The sequence below is a fragment of the Sarcophilus harrisii genome, chromosome 1, assembly GCF_902635505.1.
Source record: "Sarcophilus harrisii chromosome 1, mSarHar1.11, whole genome shotgun sequence".
Lineage (NCBI taxonomy): Eukaryota > Metazoa > Chordata > Mammalia > Dasyuromorphia > Dasyuridae > Sarcophilus > Sarcophilus harrisii.
The window spans coordinates 612,964,889-612,972,586 of NC_045426.1; the positions used below are offsets into that span (position 1 = coordinate 612,964,889).

The following is a 7,698-nucleotide window of genomic DNA, read 5'->3' on the forward strand; positions in this document are numbered from 1 at the left end:
TTCAATATGACCTTGGATACTTATTAGTTGTGTGACTCTGGGTAAGTCAAAGTCACTTCCCCTGGTTGCCTTAGTTTCCACATTTGTAAAATGAGCTGGAGAAGGGAAAGGCAAATTGCTCCAAGTATTTCTCCCAAGAAAACCCCAAAGGGGTTTGTCTGACACAGTCAGACATGACAAATGACTGAACAGCAGCAACAAAAGAAATGCTCAGTCTGAGAGACTGGGCAATTGAATGGAAGATCGTTTTGTCTTTTTCTCATCCTAAGAAAACAGTGGGAAAGAATTGTGTGTCTGGAATCAAAGGACCTGAGTTTATATGTTACTCTGCTCCTTGCTATCTCTATGTTTCAGACAAGTCCTTTTTCTTCAGACATTTTCTTTTTCTTGCTTCTTAGTCTTCTCAATTGTAAAATGAGGGGGTTGATTAAATACTCTCTCAGATACTTTCTAGCTCTAAATTAATTTTTCTAGGGCTTCCCTACTTGATCTGGACTCCAAAACTGTTGGATTCTCAACTTCTAACACCTCCCCAGCTGAAATCTCCATGAGTCTTCCCAGCTCCTTCTTGGTTGAAATGTCTTCTCTTTACAAATTCACCATTTATCATCTTCCTTTTTACACCACATAGATTGTACTTTTGGAGATGCCATTGCCATATACCTTTTATGAAGATTGGAGCCCTTTTTCAGTCAAAAGATTTACAACTAGAATGATTCTTAGGGATGATCTTGCTTCTTCGTTTGCCACATCTCTTAGTATCAATCCTTTCTCTCTGTTGCCACAACCATGCCTCTAGTTCAGGCTCTTACCATCTCTTCCTTAGACCATGGATAGTCCGCCTGACTGTTCTTCTTGCTTTCATTCTTTCCCCATTTTAATTCATTTCCCCACTTTCCCCATCTGCCAAAGGGATTTTTCTAAAGTATAGACCTAAATATGATACCTTCCTGCTCAATAAACTGCAATGGCTCCCTTTTACCTTTAAGATTTTATTGACTTTTAAAGCCCTTTACAACATGGGCCTAATTTCACATTACAGCTTTGTACATTTACTCCCATTTCTTCTTTCTGTAGTTTAGCCAGACTGAATTTTAATGCTTCCTCATACACAATACTTTAATCCCCTTTTCCATACCTTTGCTCTACGTCAAGAATGTACTCCCCTTTCACCTCCATCTCTTTGAATCACTGGTTTCCTTCAAGATTTAGCTCAAGTATTATCTTCTCTATGAAGCCTTTTCTCATCCTCCCAACTGCGAGTACCCACCTCCCTCACCAATAACTTGTATTTAGTTAGAGGCAGCTAGGTGCTGTAGCAGAGAGTACTGAGCCTGGAATTAGGAAAAACTGAGTTCAACTCTAACCTCAGGCACTTAATAGCTTTGCTACTCCAGTCAAGTTACTGAATCTTTGCTTCAGGCTCCTTATTCATAAAATGGGAATAATAATAATACCTACCTCCCAGAGTTATGAGGATCAAATGACGTAATTGAAAAATACTCAGTATAGTGCCTGGCACATTGAAAGTAACTGTCAGCTATTATTACGTTTGTTGTTGCTATTTGTCCATCATTCTCAAAGAGGACCATGACATCAGGGAGGGGATGCCAGGACATGCAAGTGAAATGGATATAAGTGAGAGAAGACTAAGCAAGGTCACCTGCCTCATTTTCCCTCCAGAGTCATCTGGGTCCAGTGGAAACATATGGATCAGGATGATGGAGATGGCCCTGGATGTAGTAGGGGACCTGGGCCTTTTTAAGCTAAGGTCTTCAACAGGTCTCAGTGTGACTGAAGCCACACCCATTCAGTAATTAAATCTAAGTAACAATTGAGACAAAACATCTTCTCTTTCACCTAGTCAAAAAAAAAAAAATCTAAATAAATAAATGAATAAATGAATGAATCTGGGATGGGAAGACCCTCAGGGTTTCTGGCCAAAGCTGAAATGATTGCTATTTAAATTCAATCTGAGTCAATCAATGACCAAAAGAGGCTTGGCCTAGGATCTATCCATGGCCAATTAGAATCAGAGTGGTTTTGGTTTAAGGCCTGGTCTTTAAGAAAGAAATCTAGTCACTAAATTCTAAGATATCTTGGGAGGATTCAGAAGTGCAAAAGAGAAAAACAATGCTTTTATCATCTGTGAATAGGGGTATGATACAAAGGGGAGGAAAGGAGGGAAGGAAGGAGGAAAGGAGAAAGAAGTAAAGGAAGGAATGTAGGAGGGAAGGAAGAAAAGAAAGAAAGAAAAAGAAAGAAAGAAAGAAAGAAAGAAAGAAAGAAAGAAAGAAAGAAAAAAAGGAGAAAGAAGTAAAGGAAGGAATGTAGGAGGGAAGGAAGAAAAGAAAGAAAGAAAAAGAAAGAAAGAAAGAAAGAAAGAAAGAAAGAAAGGAAGAAAGGAAGAAAGGAAGGGAGGGAGGAGTCTTACAAATGACTAATTCCAGGCCAGCTTTCCTCACAAAAGTTGTTGTTTGTTCTTTGTTCTCAAATTGGATTATGACATAAGGAAAGTGATGTCATGACATTCACTTGCATATCATATTACTATTAGCATATAGTTTTATATGTACATATTTTTCTTGTAAGCTCTCTGAGGGTAGTGAATATTTAATTTTTGTTTTTTTTCTCTAATTCCTAGCACTGCCGGATAACAAGAGCTTTATTAACACTTGTTGATCAATGGACTCATCTAGTCCAATTCTTAAGTTTATTTTACAGATAAGCAAGGGAGTCGCAGAGATGTCTTGTAACTTGCCTAAAGTTTTGAATCAAGGTCCTGACTCTAATTTTATTTCTCTTTCCACTACCCCACACTGCCCTCTTCCTGGGTCATGGATCATTGGAGTATTTGTTCCGGGCACCTACCTGGATATCTTCCATACTATTTGGGTTGCAAAACAAAGGAAGCTTCTGACACGCTGGGATAGAGTTGACCCGTGACCATCTGGATGAAAGCATATGGTAAGGCAGGGCCTTTGCCAGCTGTACTCTGAATCCACACATGTGACAAGCAACCCGCCCAACTTCTCCAGAAAGGGTTTTTTGCCAATCCCTGGGCTCTGTGGCTATTTAGAGACCTGAATGGTCTTCCTGTTTATCAGTCAAATGGGCAGAGAGGAGCTCTCTGCTTTCTTGAACTTTGTCAAAACTGGAAATCACAGAATCACAAAATCTGAAGAACTGAATAGGACCTCAGAATCCGACTAGTCCAATTTGTCTCTAAACAAGAAATCCTTCTATAGTATTCCCCCAAATTCTTCAGTTTTCTAAGAACCTAATTTCCAATCATGAAGACTATTCCTCTCTGAATAGGAGACTCTAACTTCAGTGGAATGGAAAGTCTCTCTTGCAGTGTTGTTTGGAATATTATCCTACTCTCTATCTGAAGTGAGGACATGATATCAACTAGATGGTTAACCTCTTAAAGTTTTCTCTTGTCCATAGAATCCAGAATTCTTAGATGCTGTCGACATAGGAAAATCATGCAATGAAAGGAGGCTAAAATGCAGGAGTTTCCTGAGGATTTGATTGGTGTCTTGGTCTCCGCTCAGGTCTTCCTCCAATATTTCCTGGTAGTGTGGAGTGGGATCTCTGATTTTTGAAGGCTGTGTTAGTGGAACCAAAGCCTGGAAAGTTCTCTCAAATTGGAAAGACTTAGAATGACCTTGATAATAAGGGTCTGTCTTTTGAGGATCAGTCATGTGTAAATAGGCTAATTTACATAAAAGCTTGTCATCAGATAATTCATTTTTCATCCAAAGAAATTCATGAAGTCATCTGCTCAGATGTAACAGGCTTGTGAAGTATGTCAATAGACCACAATGCTGATTTATGCTGGTTATGCTGACAAATCACAGATATTTGAAATATTACATTATAATATCTTAGATTAGAGAATAGATATCTTGGAGACATGACAGAAGTCTTTTTGACTGGTTTGTGTCATGGGCCAAACACCATACACAGCTGTGTTTGACCAAAGACTAGGAAACAGGGAAATGTTTTGCTTTCACTAGAGAATTCATTAAGTAGTCTACCAGATCAGGTTCATCTATCTCTAAATCATGTATTTTTACCCTTTCTCTCCCTTTTTGAGGTCATAGCTCCCATAAGCAATTTGGTGAAGCCTATGGATCCCCTTCTCAGAATAATTTTTAAAATAATTAATAATTGAAAGAAATGCTAAATTTCAATTAGCAGCTAGTGAAAATAAAGATGTAATTGTTTTTTCCCATTCAAGTTCACAGACCCCTTTGAAATCTATTCCCAGACTTCAAGTTAACATTCCCTATTCTAAATGCTAAAAGTTTTAAAAATTGCTATGGCAAGTTAATAGTAATCCTATTAATTGTAGATATTTAAATTGGGCCTTAAGGTTTTCAAAGTGCTTCATATATATGAAAACATCTAAGTCTCACAGCTTTGTAATATTATCTCTGCTATTACTCTCACTATTTAAGGTGAGATCAACTGAGCTGAATTCCATTGGTTTATTTTCTTACTTATATACTTCATATGGTGTACAATAAAATTATAGGACTTCTACTCCAAAGTTGTAAATATAATTTTTCTTTTTCAAATAATATTTTATTCTCCCAATTACATGTTAAAATATTTTTTAACATTTAAAAAATGTTTTGAGTTTCAAATTCTATCCCTCTCTCTTCTTCCACTCTGACCTCTCTAAGAAGGCAAACAATCTGAGTTGAAGCTTCTTTTGAAAAACCTGCAATTAATTCAGGCAAGGCAGATTTCTAATTTTTTTCACCTTATGTTACATGTTTATTTGGATTCTAGTACCGGGACAAGACTTCAAGTGATCATTTGGTCCAGAAGCATTTTCAGTCAGGTAAGCTATCATTTCAACTTAACAAATAAAGAAATAGAGACCCAGAAATGTCAAGGCTACACAGAGAGTCAGTGATAAAATTGAAACTAAAATACAGGTGCTTTAAAAAGTCTCCCAACACTTAGAACAGTATCTGTTAAAAATGCCTTAGGTTGGGTTTCTGTATAGGGTAGGAGGTTGGTATAGATGACTTTTAAGTTTTCTTTCAACTCTATGAATCTTTGATCTAAGGTCAAGTTTAATGGCCCTGTTTTATTTTAATGACCCTAAATGAATTTTCAAGAGTTCAGGGCCATGTGAGGCTAATTGCTGATCTCTTTATGAATAACAGGCAGGTTTGTGCTTGCAGAGAGAGTGGTTGCATGGGGTAGTGGAAAATGTGATAGTACTCTTGTCAGAAGATCATGCTTCATTTTCTCAGTTTTTTCCCCACTTACAAGCTGTATGAGCTTGGGAAAATTAGTTAAGTTCTCTAGACCTCAGTTTCCTTCTCTATAAAGTCAGGGGATTGGTTTTTTCCACTTTCAGATATATGGTAATATTTTATATTTAATAAAGATTAAGCATAGTAAAAGTAGCACACAGTGGGCGCTTAATAAATGTTTATTTCATTTCCTTAATTCAGCTTCTAGTACAATAATTTTTTTTGGTTAATAGTATTTTTTCAATTATATGTAAAGAAAATTTTCAATATTCATTTTTATAGAATTTTGAGTTCAAGTTTTTCTTCTTCCCTCCTTCCTCTCCTCCCCTCCTCTCATCAAGATAGCAAGAAATCTGATATAGGTTGTAAATGTACAATCAAGGAAATCTATTTCCACATTAGTCATGTTGTAAAAGAAGAAACAGAACAAAAAGGAAAAACCACAAAAAACTAAAACAAAAAAGTGAAAATAATATCCTTCATTCTGCATTCAAATTCCATCTATTCTTTGGCCATTTGTCAGTTGAGAGAAGGACTTGTATTCTTATAGATTTAACTCCATTCTCTATATATTTGAGAAATAAGACCCTTCATCAGAAATACTTGCTGTGCAAATAGTTTCCCATCTTTCTGCTTTCCTTTTTTAATCTTGATTGCATTCGTTTTGTTTGTGCAAAGCCCTTTCAATTTAATATAATCAAAATTATCCATTTTATATTTCACTAATGTTTTCTTTGTCTTATTTGGTCATAAATTCTTCTCTTCTCCACAGAGCTGATAGACTATTCCTTGCTTTCCTAATTTGCTTATGTTATCGCCTTTTATATTTAAATCATGTACCCATTTTGACCTTATCTTGGTATATGATATGAAATATTGGTCTATGTTTCTGCCATACTATTTTCCAGTTTTCTCAGGAATTTTTGTCAAATAGTGATTTCTTATTCCAGAAGTTGTAGTCAAACAGTAGATTACTATGTTACTATAGTCATTGATTATATAGTGCCATGTTTCTACCATGTTTCAAGAATCAAAAACCATGATTTCTGAGATCAAATTGTTCCTTGCTGCCGTAGAGCGCTAGAAGACCTACACATTTGATTCAATATCACCCCGCTTCATATTATTATGTTCTGTGACCATTTCAACATAACTAGGTTTAGTGTTATTGAAGTTTCAAAGTTTGGGTTAAAACTACTCATGACCCTAATCATGTCACTTCCCCTCCATGGGGAAAAAAAGGACTTGGGGATCAATCATCTATTTCCCTTGTACTTCTATAGTTCTATGATATTCATATATATGAAAAGTATATGCATATGCTAATAATTTGCAAATAATTTTTGTTAATTTGCTTTTTTTCAATGCACATTAGTGACTACTGTGTCTAGGACAGAAGCCAGCACTATTATTTCTATTCAATAAATAGAGAAATTGAAGATTAAAAGGCACAGTGATCTGACCTAGGTTATATACATTCCAGTTAAGAGCTTGTGCTCAGTTTTCTGGGTCACTGTTAATCCACTGAACAAACTGTTTTTCTTGGAAGATTCAAATCTGTATTTAGTCTAACTGTGGTATGGTCATGGGTCAATTTTTTCTTTCTGTGCCTAAGCTAATAAGGATATTTCAGATAGTTATTTTTAAAATTAACTTTATATATAATAAGCCTCATGGCAATCTGATGAAATGGAGAATGCAAATATTGTAATATCCATTTTATAGATGGAGAAAATGAGGCTCAGAGAGTGGGGTAACTTAAGATAACACTACTTTTAATCAGAAGTGCCAGAACTTGAAATCAAAATTGTAAACTCCTTCAAGGTATGGATTATCTTTCTTTTTTTATTTGTATCTCTAGAATTTAGCATAGTGTCTGGCACATAATAAATGATTATTGAATAGAATTATTTATTGAATTGAATTGGTTTCTCTAGTACAGATGTGGATGAAGGTATAAATGGCATGTTCATCAGATCTGAATACGTTGGGGAAGAATAGCTTAACACATTGAATGACAGCATCAGGATCCAAAGATCCCAGGGCTGGACTAAATTTAAGTAAAGATGAAAGTAAAAGCTCACCCTTACCTCAAGTAATCAACTTCACAAGTTCAAGGTAGGATAGATGTGCCTTCCTAGATAGTAACGCTTTTCCCTTTATGCTAGGCTAATGCATTATTATAAAAATTAGGTAGACTGTTGAACTCAATTTTGGTTTACTTGAGATCCATTTGGGAAGACCCTGCTCACAGACCCTAAGAAGAGTAACCCAAACTTCCAACTACTTGATCAAGAGAAAGAGAGACATCCAGGTACTTTGGAAAGAGCATTGGTATTTTGAAGTGTGAGTCCTACTCCTGGCTTTGCATTAACCATTTGCGTGACTAGTCATTTCCTCTGACTAGGTCTCTACTGTC

The 7,698-nt window shown here is 36.0% G+C and overlaps 1 long non-coding RNA gene across 1 annotated transcript; it reads left to right on the forward strand.

The window, feature by feature from the left end:
* The first annotated feature begins 2,372 nt into the window (after positions 1-2,372).
* On the forward strand, positions 2,373-7,097 carry LOC116421363. Its single transcript, XR_004231698.1, has 3 exons — positions 2,373-2,967; positions 4,804-4,855; positions 7,005-7,097. It is a non-coding gene; the product is annotated as an uncharacterized LOC116421363 (long non-coding RNA).
* The last annotated feature ends 601 nt before the right edge of the window (positions 7,098-7,698 follow it).